Here is a 14,744-nt window from a genome sequence, read left to right as displayed (position 1 = left end):
TTAACCCTTTGCCTTTAAACTTCTGCATATCTTATTTTCCTTCCATTAGCAATTATGTATGCTCAAGTGAGTCTCATTCAAAACACCAAGTCAAAGCAAAAGAGCACAGAAATAACCTTCAAAGTAAATTTTCCTCTCTGCATTTGATTTTCCCCTCTTACCAAATTCTATTTTCTCCTTCTGAACAATATAGTTTCTATCCTTAAATTTTCACAGATGCTGCAATCTTTAAAAACATCAATAATCTCAATGTTTTAAAAAAGTATACACAAACGATTCTGGCACTTAAAATTTTCATTACCAGTCATTGTTCCCCCATTCCGAGGTCAGCACGAGGCACACTGTATTTTGTATTTAATGAAAAGGAGTTACTAGTAATGTGAAGCTAATAACACTTAAGCTTTAGGACCTTTCACTTACACTGTAAGGTGCAGTAGCAATGCATTCACATTTTTGTATTTTTGTACAATTTAAGAAAGTAAGACATTTTTATTGCAAAAGGTCTAAACCACTATCTTTTTATTTACATTCTAAATGATTTTCATTCACAGTTCCCTTTTTGGGGGTGGCTTAGACATGGCCTCTGGCATTTCTGTGATTTATCAAAGGAGATGCTGAGGTTTGGCTACTGGGATATATTTATGTGATTCATAACTGTTTTTTTAATAGTATTTTTAAGTCGTGTCATAGGAATGGTTTCCCAGAATAGTCCTTCTTCCTTCTGTACCTACACACTAGATATCATGACACGAAATATAGAACCAGGCATCCTATTGAAATATAAAAGTGTTCTGTCAACCCCAATCCCAAAATATATGAGGGAAAACAGAAACCTGGAAATGTGCAAAGCCAGATGCTAACCTTTGGAAAATTCTTTCAGTAATTGCATCTGAAAAAGTGATAAGCAGAGCACTTGTTTCTATCTAAAGCATGGTCAAACCAGAAGTTCTCTTCTGACAAGAATATGTGAAGAAGTGATCATAGATGGTATATCCAAACCTTCAGAGAAAAATGTATTTGAGTGGTATGTCAGGCAGTTAACTGTTATAAACTTTGTTATTTTTCTGGATATTTTCAAGTTTGTGGTAGCATATAGACTTTTCCTTAACTTCTATTTTGCAGTGATTTTTCTAATTCTAAACAAGCATTCATTTTCATATGTGATTTTGTGCTTGTTATTATTATTTTGTACTTTTTTTAAGAAAACAGCAACCAAATTTTAAATATTCAGTTTTCATACAACCTGAAGTTCTTTGTTTATTCCAGTGTTCATTTATACTTCACAGAATGACCATGGTTACACTGCCAGGTCTTGTCATGGAGCCCGTGGCTTCACTTCTGTGCTGATGATTCCAACTAGACATCTCTGATCTGAGCCTCTGATATGTCTGTATTTATGGAGAGCCTTTCTGTTTGTATGTTTCTAATGAATAATGATATAGCCATGTCTAAAAAAAAACTAGGTACAGATCAGTAGCTGTTGAGGTGAAGAAAAATACCTGGACAGTGGGTCATATTAGAGCAGATATCCACAATCAGGTGAGTATCTCACCTTGCAGGACACAAAAGCAAAGGTCAGTGCAAGGAAATGCATTTGAAATAAGACATGTTCAGGAATTATGTATATATAGCTGCCAAAGGACAAGGTAAGTAGGATAAGATGTCAAAATCTGAGAAGACAAGCCAGAAATCAAAATATTCTTAAGAACAATTTTGCCCACTTTACCCGCAGGAATAGTAAAAAAATTAAAAATAAAATAATTAAATATAGAAAATATGATCAAAATAGCATGTTATTACTATTCATATTGTCAGTGAGCCCACTCTGGTCATGTGTAGGGAGGGCATGTGTATTAGTTTAAGTGATTAGCATCAATCTACTCCCAGAAATGGCTGCACCATTTTGAACTCAAACCAGCTGGCAAATATTCCTTGATACTTGGCATCCTCCATATTTCAGATTATCCCCAACTGACAGATATGTATGTCATTTTCATTTGCATCCTCAATGTATATTTATGCATCTCTTCATGTGCTCATGACCTTGGCATTTATTTTATTTTATAAAGCTGTTGCCATTTTTACATTGAGGTTTCTGTCTTTTTATTTCTGGTTTCCATGTGTTATTGATGTACTCCAGATATTTAATTATTTTTTCTTAGGCACAGCATATAACCTTGTATCCTGTCACCTATATTCACTTTGTCTATCATAGCTTTCTTTGTACAAAGTCCTCTACTTAGTGTGTGTGTGTGTGTGTGTGTGTGTGTGTGTGTGTGTGTGTGTGTGTGTTTAAATAAAAGGATAGTCTACAATAAATGCAGTCAATTTATAGGGTCTTGGGATAAATAGATTTATAAGAATTAGCACTTCCATGTCATTCATTACCCATTTATCTTGACCTAAATTGGGAACACTACTGATATCGTTGATCTGAAAATATTAAGTAGACAATGCCAGAAATAGGTTTTAAATAGTGTGTTGTACTGAGTAGCATGATGCAATCTCCTGTCCACCGAGGATCGAATCATCCATTTGTCCATTCTATGCACATCATATATGCTGCCCACCCGTTAGTCACTCAGTAGCTGTCTAGGTTATCAGATCCACTGTTGTGGTATCACAGTACTTGTGTACAAATAAATCTTAATTTAGCTAATAATGACCTCAAAGGTATTCCCATAACTTTTATTAAATATAATGCCATAACTGTTCCAATGTATTACTAGTTAGTCTCTTATTGTGACTAACATAATTTAAATTTTATCATAGGTATGTACTAAGATACTTTGCAAATGTTTTTCTACTCACATTGTATAACTTAAAAAGTCATGAATCTTAGCAGCATTTTTCTATACTCCTTCACTCAGTTTAAAAACCAAACTGTATGAGTTATCCTTATTGTTTTGATAGCTGCACCACACTTTCCATGGCTTTTTACTTCCTGGTATTCTAGTACAGTAATCGCTCTGTATTCTCATCAACCTATTAGGTATGACTTTATAAAACCTATGATAAACTTTGACAGTAGAGATCTCAAAGATCAATCAATCTAAAGCAATCAAATGCTTTAGATACCTCAGCAATATAAAATAATGACTCATACTTCTTTCTCATTTTTTTCACCCAGATATTTAACTCATTTATTTTTATTTTTAAAATTTTTTTAAATTTTTTATTTATTTTTTATTTATTTTTAAATTTCTTTATTGATTAAGGTGTCACATATTTGTCCTCATCCCCCCATTCCCATCCCACACCCCTCCCCACGGATGCCCCAACCCCCCTGTTGTCCTTAACCATTGGTTAGGCTCGTATACATGCACACAAGTCCTTTGGTTGATCTCTCCCCCCTATCCCCACCCTCCCCTACCCTCCCTCTGAGGCCCGACAGTCCGATCAATGCCTCCTTGTTTCTGGGTCTGTTCTTGTTCATCAGTCTATGTTGTTCATCATTTCCCCTAGATGAGTAAGATCATGTGTTACTAGAAATATAAGAACCGAATGTGAGATGAGCAATAATAGTTATGCTGACAGGCAAATGAATCATTCTGTAGTGAGTTTCTTTCTGGACCAACAGTTCTGTTGAGACCCAATTTCAATGTCCACCATTTCCTTATGTGTACATGTCAGCACTGACTTTTCAGTTCTGGATGGTGGACAAATGGTGGTAATGCAGGTCCGACTCCCTCTGGTTTGGTCTCGCCCTGACTCAGGGGCACGCGGCCTCACCCGGACCCAGGGGTGCGTGGCCTCAACTGGACCCGGGACCCAGCCTCACCCAGACCCAGGGGCGTGCGGCCTCACCTGGACCCGGGACCCAGCCTCACCCAGACCCAGGGGCGCATGGCCTCATAACTCATTTAAACATTGATAACATTTTAAAAAGTATGGAAGCTAAAAATTAAATCAATATTTTTTCATGGTATGAATTTCTAATTTAAAATTAAGTAATTGCTACTTCTTTAAGGGAAAGAAATGAAAATAAATAGAAGGGCAGTACTTTGGCAGATACCTCAGCAGAGAGAAAGAATTCCTGTAGTTACCTAGAGTATAATTGTGTATGTGTTGAACAAAAACAAAGTAACCTAGGCTTGTAGTTTATTATTAGCAAAGAAACATACATAGCATATCAATAAATAAGTATAATAACTCAAGAGAAATGGGAGGCTCATAATTATTATATATTAATATACTATAACTAGAGGCCCAGGGCATGAAATTCATGATTGGGGGGGTGTCCCGCAGCCTAGCCTGAACCCTCTCCAATCTGGGACCCCTCAAGGGATGTCTGACTGCCTGTTTAGGCCCAATCCCGGCAGTCGTACATCCCTCTCACAATCAAGGACAGCTGGCTCCCAACCACACACTTGCATGCCTGCCTGATTGCCCCTAACTGCTTCTGCCTGCCAGCCTGATCACCCCCTAGCAACTCCCCTGCCAGCCTGATCAACGCCTAACTGCTCCCCTGCCAGCCCGATTGCCCCTAAGTGCCCTGCCCTGCTGACCTGGTCACCCCCAACTGCCCTCCCTGCTGGTCCAGTCACCCCTAACTGCCCTCCCTTGCCAGCCTGGTACCCCCCAACTACCCTCCCCTGCAGGCCTGGTCGCCCCCAACTGCCATCCCCTGCAGGCCTGGTAACCCCCAAATGTCTGCCCCTGCAGGCCTGGTCACTCCCAACTGCCCTCCCCTGACAGCCATCTTGTGGTGTCCATCTTTGACCACATGGGGGCAGCCATCTTGTGTGTTGGAGTGATGATCAATTTGAATATTACCTCTTTATTATATAGGATTATTATATAGGATTAGTGCTGGCTGTTTCAATGATGTTTCTCAGAAACTTTGTAATATATCATTGTTATGTTGTAGACTAGAAAATTAAGGTTTAGAAAGTTTAAATTATTTTTCTGAAGTTACACAAGTAGTTAGATACAAAACCAGGATAACATCTAATTAAGGCTCTTTTCATTATACTCCACTGCCTCCAGGTACCTCTGGATGGGCATTGTGAGTTTTCACTTTCAGCCATATATTAGTGCCATTTTCCTTTTCCTTATTGGAGCATCGGAGAAAAGTGCTTATTTAGACAGTCATTCCAAGTATATTAAACTAGGAATTTATTTAATTGTATCAAGTAAACCTCAACCAGAATTCCTACATCAGATTTTTGTTAACAAAATCGAAAAAATGTAATCAATATAAGAAATCAAACATTTTGGATGTTACATAAGCATATAGTATTCTAATCTGACTTCTGATTTAGAATTCATACTTTCTTTCTTAAGAAATAATTAGCTTTCTCATAAAAAATTTCAACTAAAGTGTCATATATTGTTATACAATAGAAAATATATAAAGAATAGTAAGGAGAAGAAATAAGGGCTGAACATGGTTGCTGTTCGCAGGAGGAGGAGCTGTAGCTGAGTAACTCAGAAAATCATCATGCCAGGACACCTCCTGCGGAGAGAGAGAAATACATAACCAGACACCTGGAGAAGAGAGACCATGGGGAGACAAAGAAACAGCCTGCATATGAAAGAAAAGCAGGCATCAACAGAAAAGGAAGTAAATGAAAAGGAGGCAAGAAACCTGCCAGAGAAAGAATTCAGAGAAATGGTCATAAGGTGGCTGAAAGAATGGAAGACAAATTCGACAATATGTGTAAGAACCAAGAAGAAATGAAGAAGAACCAAGAAGAAATGAAAAATGACATTGCTGCTGTAAAGAACTCAATAGAAAGCATCAAGAGTAGACTAGAAGAAGCAAAGGACCGCATCAGTGAGCTATAAGACAAGGTAGGAAAAAATACCCAAGTAGAGCAGCTTCTAGAAAAAAAATACTAAAAAGTAGGAGGAGAGCCTAAGGGAACTTTGGGACTACAAGAAACAAATCAATATCCGCATAATAGGGGCTCCAGAAGGAAAGGAAACTGAGCAAGGAATAGAAAACCTGTTTGAAGAAATAATGATAGAAAACTTCCCGGATATAGGGAAGAAAAACCCCACACAAATCCAAGAAGCTCACAGAGTCCCAAGCAAAATGAACCCCAAAAGACCAATACCAAGGCACATTATAATTACATTGGCAAACACCAACAACAAAGTAAGAATCTTAAAAGCCACCAGAGACAAAAAGTTTTACCTACAAAGGAACCCCCATCAGACTAGCGACTGATTTCTCAACAGAAACACATCAGGCCAGAAGGGAATGGGATGAAATATACAAAATCATGCAAAGGAAGGTTCTGAATCCAAGAATACTGTACCCAGCAAGGCTATCAATCAAAATTGAAGGTTAAATCAGGAGCTTCACAGACAAAAAAGGACTAAGGGAATTTATTATGATCAAACAAGCAATGCAAGAAATGCTAAAGGGTCTGCTGTAAAGAAAAAGAAATAGGAAGTGAAGAAGGAACACAGGGGTAAAGAATAAAAATGGCGACAAATAAGTACCTATCAATAATAACTTTAAATGTAAATGGATTAAATGCCCCAATCAAAAGACAAAGGGAAACGGATTGGAAAAAAAAACACGACCCATATATGTGCTGTCTACAAGAAACCCACCTCAGAAAAAAAGATGCACACAGACTGAGGGTGAAGGGATGGAAAAAGGTTTTTCAGGCAAATGGAAATGAAAACAAAGCAGTGGTAGCAATACTTATATCTGACCAATTATATCTCAAAGTGAAGGACATAACAAGAGATAAGGAAGGCCACTTCATAATACTAAAGGGAGCAATCCAACAAGAAGAAAAAACTCTGGTAAACATATACACACCCAATATAGGAGAACCTGAATACATAAAAAAACTCCTGGAGGATATCGAGGGAGAGATTGACAGCAATACAATCATAGTAGGAGACTTTAATACCCCACTATCACCATTAGACAAATCCAATAAACAAAAAATGAGCAAAGAAACATCAATCCTAAATGGCTCACTAGACCAGATGGAATTAATTGACATCTTCAGAACATTTCACGCCAAAGCCACAGAATAAACATTCTTCTCAAGTGCACATGGGTCATTTTCAAAGATAGACCATATATTGAATCATAGGCAAAGTCTATTCAAATTCAAGAAGATAGAAATCATATCAAGCATCTTCTCAGATCACAGTGGCATAAAACTGGAAATCAACTACAATAAAAACAATCCAAAAATATCAAACACATGGAGACTAAACAGCATGCTATTAAACAATGACTGGGTTACCAGAGAGAGCAAAGAAGAAATAAAAAGAAAACATTATGGCAACAAATGAGAATGAAAACACAACAATCCAAAATCTATGGGGACACAGCGAAAGCAGTCTTGAGAGGGAAGTTCATAGCTCTACAAGCCTACTGCAAAAAACAAGAAACAATGGTAATATATTACCTAACCCTACAACTCAAAGAGTTAGGAAGAGAGCAACTAGAAAAGCCCAGTGTAAGCAGAAGGAAGGAAATAATAAAATTCAGAGTGGAGATAAATTACATAGAGACCAAAAAAAACAATACAAAAGATCAACAAAATCAAGAGCTAGTTCTTTGAAAGGATAAACAAGATTGATGAACCTCTAGCCAGGCTCACCAAGAAGCAAAGAGAGAGGACCCAAATAAACAAAATGAGAAATGAAAAAGGTGAAATAACAACAGACCCCACAGAAATACAAAGGATTGTTAAAGAACACTATGAACAACTCTATTCCAATGACAACCTGGAGGAAATGGACATATTCCTAGAAAACATAACCTTCCAAAACTCAATCAGGAAGAATCTAAACATCTCAATAGGCCAATAACTATGGAAGAAATTGAAGCAGTCATTAAAAAGCTTCCGGCAAACAAAAGCCCAGGGCCAGACGGCTTCACAGGGGAGTTTTACCAAACATTCAAGAAAGAACTAAAACCTATCCTCCTCAGACTATTCCAAAAAACTCAAGAGGATGGAACACTTCCAAGCTCCTTCTATGAAGCCAGCATCACCCTAATATGAAAACCAGATAAAGACAACACAATGAAAGAGAATTAAAGGCCAATATCCCTCATGAACATAGATGCCAAAATCCTCAACAAAATTCTAGCAAAGCGGATCCAGCAGTACATCAGAAAGATCATACACCATGACTAAGTAGGATATATCCCAGGAATGCAAAGACGGTACAATATCCGCAAATCAATAAACGTGATACATCACATAAACAAATTGAGAGATAAAAATCACATAGTCATATCAATTGATGCAGAAAAAGCATTTGACAAAATCCAACACCCTTTCTTGATAAAAACTCTCAACAAGGTGGGAATAGAAGGATCAAACCACAACATAATAAAAGCCATATATGATAAACCCACAGCTAACATCATACTCAATGGGCAAAAACTGAAACCATTTCCCCTAAGAACAGGAACAAGACAGGGATGCCCACTCTCACCACTCCTGTTCGACATAGTACTGGAAGTATTAGCCATTGCAATTAGGCAAGAAGAAGAAATAAAAGGCATCCAAATTGGAAAAATAGAAGTAAAGCTGTCCTTATTTGCATATGACATGATATTGTCTATAAAAAACCCAAAAGTCTCCATTAAAAAACTAATAGACTTAATAAATGAATTCGGCAATGTAGCAATATACAAAATTAACGCCAAGAAATCTATGGCATTTCTATACACCAATAGTGAACTTACAGAAAGAGAGACTAAAAAAGCAATACCATTTACCATTGCACCAAAAAATTAAGATACCTAGGAATAAACTTAACTAAGGAGGTAAAAGACCTATATGCATAAAACTACAGGACACTGAAAAAAGAGATAGAGGAAGATGTAAACAGATGGAAGAACATACCATGTTCATGGATTGGTAGGATCAACATCATTAAAATGTCCATACTACCCAAATCAATCCATAGATTCAATGCACTCCCCATTAAAATTCCAATGGCATATTTCACAGACCTAGAAAGAATTCTCCAAAAAATCATCTGGAATAAAAAAAGACCCTGAATAGCCACAACAATCCTGAGAAAGAAAAACAAAGTAGGTGGGATCTCAATACCAGATTTCAAGCTGTATTACAAAGCCACTGTTCTCAAAACAGCCTGGTACTGGCACAAGAATAGACATATATACCAATGGAATAGAATAGAGAACCCAGATATCGACCCAAACCACTATGCTCAATTAATATTTGACAAAGGAGGCATGAACATACAATGGAGTCAAGAGAGTCTCTTCAATAAATGGTGTTGGGAAAATTGGACAGATACATGATAAAAAAAATGAAACTAGACCACCAATTTACACCATACACAAAAATAAACTCAAAATGGATAAAGGATTTAAACATAAGACAGGAAACCGTAAAAATACTAGAGGAATCCACAGGCAGAGAAATCTCAGATATATGCTGAAGCAATTTCTTCACAGATACTGCTCCTAGGGCAATGGAAACTAAAGAGAAAATAAACAAATTGGACTACATCAAAATAAAAAGCTTTTGTACAGCAAAAGAAACCATCAACAAAACAACAAGAAAGCCCACTGTATGGGAAAACATATTTGCCAATGTTATCACTGATAAGGTTTAATCTCCAACATCTACAGGGAACTTATACAACTGATCCAATAAAAAAATGGGCAACGGACCTAAATAAAATCTTTTCGAAAGAAGACATAAGGAAGGCCAAGAGACATAGGATAAAAAGCTCAAAGTCATTAATTATCCGAGAGATGCAAATCAAAATGACAATGTGGTACCATCTCACACCTGTCAGAATGGCAATCATCAACAAATCAACAAACGACAAGTGCTGGTGAGGATGGGGAGAAAGAGGAACCCTCGTCCACTGCTGGTGGGAATGCAGACTGGTGCAGCCACTGTGGAAAACAGTATGGAGTTTCCTCAAAAAACTAAAAATGAAACTCCCATTTGACCCAGTGATCCCACTCCTAGGAATATATCCTAAGAAACTAGAAACACTAATCAGAAAGGATATATGCACCCCTATGTTCATAGCAGCACAATTCACCATAGCTAAGATTTGGGAACAGTCCAAATGCCCATCAGCAGATGAGTGGATTAGAAAACTATGGTACATCTACACAATGGAATACTATGCTGCTATAAAAAAAGGAATTCTTACCATTTGCAGCAGCATGGATGGACCTGGAGAGCATTATGTTAAGTGAAATAAGCCAGGTAATGAAAGAAAAATACCCCATGATCTCACTCATTTATGGAAAATAAAGAACATTATAACCTGATAACAAAAAGATAAATACAGAGGCAGTAAAGCACCAAACAGACTGTCAAATTACAGTGGGAAGGCTGGGGAGTGTTGGGGAGGAAGGGAAAGAAATCAACCAAAGGACTTGTATGCATGCATATAAGCACAACCAATGGACACAAGACACTGGGGGGGTGGGATGAGGGCATGCGACAGGGTTAGGGGAGGCTGGGGGAAGGTCAATGGGGAAAAAAAGAGATATATGTACTACTACATGTAATACTTTAAACAACAAAAAACATTAAATAAAAGAATAGTAATGTCATTAATTTAATTTTTAATTTGTGACATTTGTTTTAGTCCTAGGTATCATTTTACTTTAGAAATTAATGCTTGCAGCAGAGTATGGATCTATGAACCAGGAAGTCACGGTTCGATTCCCGGCCAGGGCACATGCCTCGATTACGGGTGGATCCCCAGTGCAGAGTGTACAGACAGCAGCCTATTGATTCTCTCTCATCATTTATGCTTCTATCTCTTTCTCCCTCTTTCTTCCGTTCTCTCAAATAAATAAAAACATATTTCAAAAATAAATTAATGCTTAAACAAAAGTATATTCTTGAGTTCTGTGTATTACAACTAAAAAACTGCTAATATTCCAAAAGGAAGCCAAAGCATATCATTTTTTAGGTCCATGCTCCATAAAACTACATATAAAACAGATTACATGTTTGTTTTTGAAAAGTGGGGGTATTATCAAACAGGTCCACAAAAACAAACGATAAAGGAAGACAGTTCTAGGAAAAACTGGGTGATGCTGAGAATGCATTTCCTAAAGCCTGTCTGGGGAAGCAGCCATGGAAGCTCCTGGATATCCCAAGAGGAGTGACAGTGATTGAAGAAAGAGAGCCTAGAAGAATTTTGCTCACAGTTGGCCAGAGATTTGGTTTCTATTAAAAGTACTCTGACACAGAGAAGAAATATGAGTCTAAAACAAGTTGAAGGGATCGAAGTTAAGACTGCCTAACACAGATAAGTATACTTGTTTGAGGCTTTGTGAGCTGGCTTAGAATATTGCAAAGCCTTGCCAAAACCACTGGGAGTTAGAATCTGCTTTGAAGCAGCAGTAATAAGTTGGGTTTAACTAGATGTCATAAGCGAAGTGTGAAAAAATACATGTTAGAAAACTCTGTATGTAGCTCAGTTGATAGTTTTTCGGACAAAAAAAAAATCATTTGTAAATTGATCTTTGGAACTCTGAATCCATTTCTCAAAATATATAATAGTGATTAGTACATTGAAGGTAAACTGCAGAAACCTAATTAATCCTTAACTATATATAAATATGGCACTGAGTAATGCTTTTCTGACATGGTGAAATTATAGTCTAAGTTCCAAATGAGGATGCCCAGAACATGCTTCACTGCCTGAGGACGCACCGCCCTCAGGACCTGCTGGCTGTAGTGATGGATTGTGTGGGGCGGGCTAGGGTATGGACTCAGAAAAACAAGTATAACAGAGCCTCTGAGAACTTTTTAAAGGTAGTTTTCTTTAGAGCAATAAATGTTCTTTATAACACTTTAAAGATAGTTTAACTAAAGCATGTAGAATAGTTTTATAAGATGGTATTATATCTTTGGTCCTAAAGAATATTATTATTTTACTGATATTTATTTATTAGATGTTTATTCTCTGGTAAGTGTGGTTTTGTTTATTTGTTTTGTTTGTTACAATGGCATTAATTATCACTTGTGAAGCTTCTCCTGCACCGGATTATGTGTGTGTGTGTCCGTGTGTATGGGGCGGGGTGGGGGGGGGCAGGAGGGGGCGTGAAGGCGCAGGGAGAGATGAGGGCATGCCAGTAAAGTCAAAATGGCACAGGAGGAGGTGCTTGACCCCAGGGGCCTGTCAGACTAACCTGGGAAAGAGATCACTGGACCCATCAGAAGCCCATAAATCTTGGGAAGTTAATTGGTTATTTTAAACAGTCTCCTGGTAAAACCCTTGGAGAACAAAGCTCTTTCTCTCTCTTGCTTGTGACTGGCACTCGCCCCATCTTCGTATTCTCCCTCAACCAGGAACACACGGCCATGCCCGTCTAGTGGCCACGTGGGGCCCACAGCACACTGCGTAGGCCCCAAAGGACTATGAAGCAGAAACTCTGGGCATTGGCCTTTGCCTGGGCCTTGCTGAAGATACGGTCGGACATTTTTCATGGCAGGGCAGAGGGAGATGGGACACTGGGAACCTGAGAGGAGAACTCATTTGCTATTGCATCACAAATAAAACATCACATTCTCCCATGTGTGGATCCTGGAATTCTTTCCTGAAATCCCGTGCAAGATCCTGTTTCCCACCAACAGCACAACTACTCTTCTTGTTTTCTCCCTTCTCTCTCCTTCTCAGATTGTCTCTCTTCCTCCCTCCTCCAATGTTGCTCTCTCCTACTCTTGCACACTCTCATTCTGCAGATAAGTAATTATGGGTTCCAGGCACTGTACTAGGTGTTGGGGAAACAGTGTGAAACAGAGAGAGTCGGCCCCTGCCCTCAAGAGGCTGCCATCTATTGGAAAAGACAGACATGGAACATTTGTTAACAGTAAGATAATTATTACACAAAAACTGAAATACAGGGAACAGTGAAGTAGATAAAATGAGTTTCCGACTTTAAGTTTACACATGGGATAGTAGTTAAATGATGGAATTTATAATATATTGGTAAATTAAATAATCCACCTAAAATGTATACGTAGTATTACATTCCAGCATAGTTCATCCCTCACCCCCCCTAAAAATGTTGTTCAATTTGAGAACAATTACAGAGAAAACAAAAGGAGTGATTTAGTGTTGGGGGCCAACATGACACTAATAAATGGAGTTGGAATTTGGGACTCCCAGTAATGACTTAACCTTTTGCACTCGGATGTCGAGTGTGACTCAACACGGTTAGCAATAGAATAAAGGAATCGAGAAAAAAGCAAGCGAGTGCAAAGGGTTAAAGTTGTTGCTATAGCCAACTGCTTGCTTTTCGGGTGACCTGCTATTGACCCTTATTCACAGATGCTTTGTTCTAGGAAACATAAAACAAGAGGTAAAGGAAGATAGCTCTAACCCTCTCTCATTGGTTGTTATGCTGTTGCTAATGTCACATGTATCTTCCCTCTTTGTCTCTTTTTGTGTTTCTTTAGTTTGTAAACATCTGATGCTTAAACTATTTCCTTTAGTTCCTACCTCCATTAACTCAGATTCCTGTGCCTGGGTTCAGCAGCTTTATTCCTTGAGCTTTGGCTTGACTTATTTATCACTCCTTCACTAGTAATGGTTTTACCCATAATTGTCCCTTCCTTCTTAAAAAAAAAAAAAAAAAAAAATCTGGATATAACCCAGCTTGCCTTGTTGCAATCTTCCCTCCTTACTGATCTCATTTGACATTTGCCAACTGCTTTCCTAAGTGGAGCAGATTTTATGCCTGTTTCTCTCGCTTCTGGCACCACAGGATCCAGAGCCTGCCATGTCCATAGACTTGTCACACAGCCTGCCAACTGTCCCCTGTGCCAGATGGGCATTTTCAGTTGAAATCTTCATATTTTTTATAGTTTTGAACTCCACCTTTGCTAACCTGACTTTGGGTGCTCTTTCACACAGTAGGCAATGCTCTCCTTGAGGTCAGGCCTGTTTCTATTATAGCCACAACTGAATGCCCAGTGTTCAATAAATGTTTTTAAACTAGAGGCCCAGTGCATGAATTCGTGCACCAGTGGGGTCCCTCGGCCTGGCCTATGGATCGGGTCAACACTGGCTCTCTGACATCCCTCGAGGGGTCCCAGATTATGTGAGGGTGCAGCCCAGGCAGAGGGACCCCACCAGTGCATGATCGAAGCCAGGGAGGGAGGCAGGAGGTTGGCCAGTCGGGGAGGGACTGAGGGAAGGATCCAGGGCATGTCCAGCCCATCTCGCTCAGTCCTGATTGTCCAAACCCCAGCAGCAAGTTAACCTACTGGTCAGAGCATCTGCCCCCTGGTGGTCAGTGCATGTCATAGCGAGCAGTTTAGCAGCCTTAGCATATCATTAGCATATTACACTTTGGTTGGTTGAATGGCCGACTGGTCGACCGAACACTTAGCATATTAGGCTTTTATTATATAGGATAAATAATTTGCTTTTTTTACTTTAGATCTTTCATGTTTACAAAAATATAGATAGCTATGTGTTTAAACTACTGCAAATATGGTGATATTTCATACCACTTTATATTTCATAATTGTGCATCTGATTCAGTATTTAAACCAACATTTCTAAATGGGGAAATTATGCTGAAGATAACATCTAACTTTGCTCCTTCAAAACAAAACAGCTGGGAATACTGATTTTATAGTTTTCTTAGTGACACACCTCCACCAAGGCATCACACATTGTTTATTTTGAATGAGATATATGCATTCTCTATGACATAAAAGCACTCCTAATGGGACAAAAATTCTTCTTGTGTGAGAATAAAATAATCTTACTCTTTTGATGTATAGTAC

This window comes from Eptesicus fuscus, chromosome 2, assembly GCF_027574615.1.
Source record: "Eptesicus fuscus isolate TK198812 chromosome 2, DD_ASM_mEF_20220401, whole genome shotgun sequence".
Classification (NCBI taxonomy): Eukaryota; Metazoa; Chordata; class Mammalia; order Chiroptera; family Vespertilionidae; genus Eptesicus; species Eptesicus fuscus.
This window is presented reverse-complemented; position numbering follows the sequence as displayed.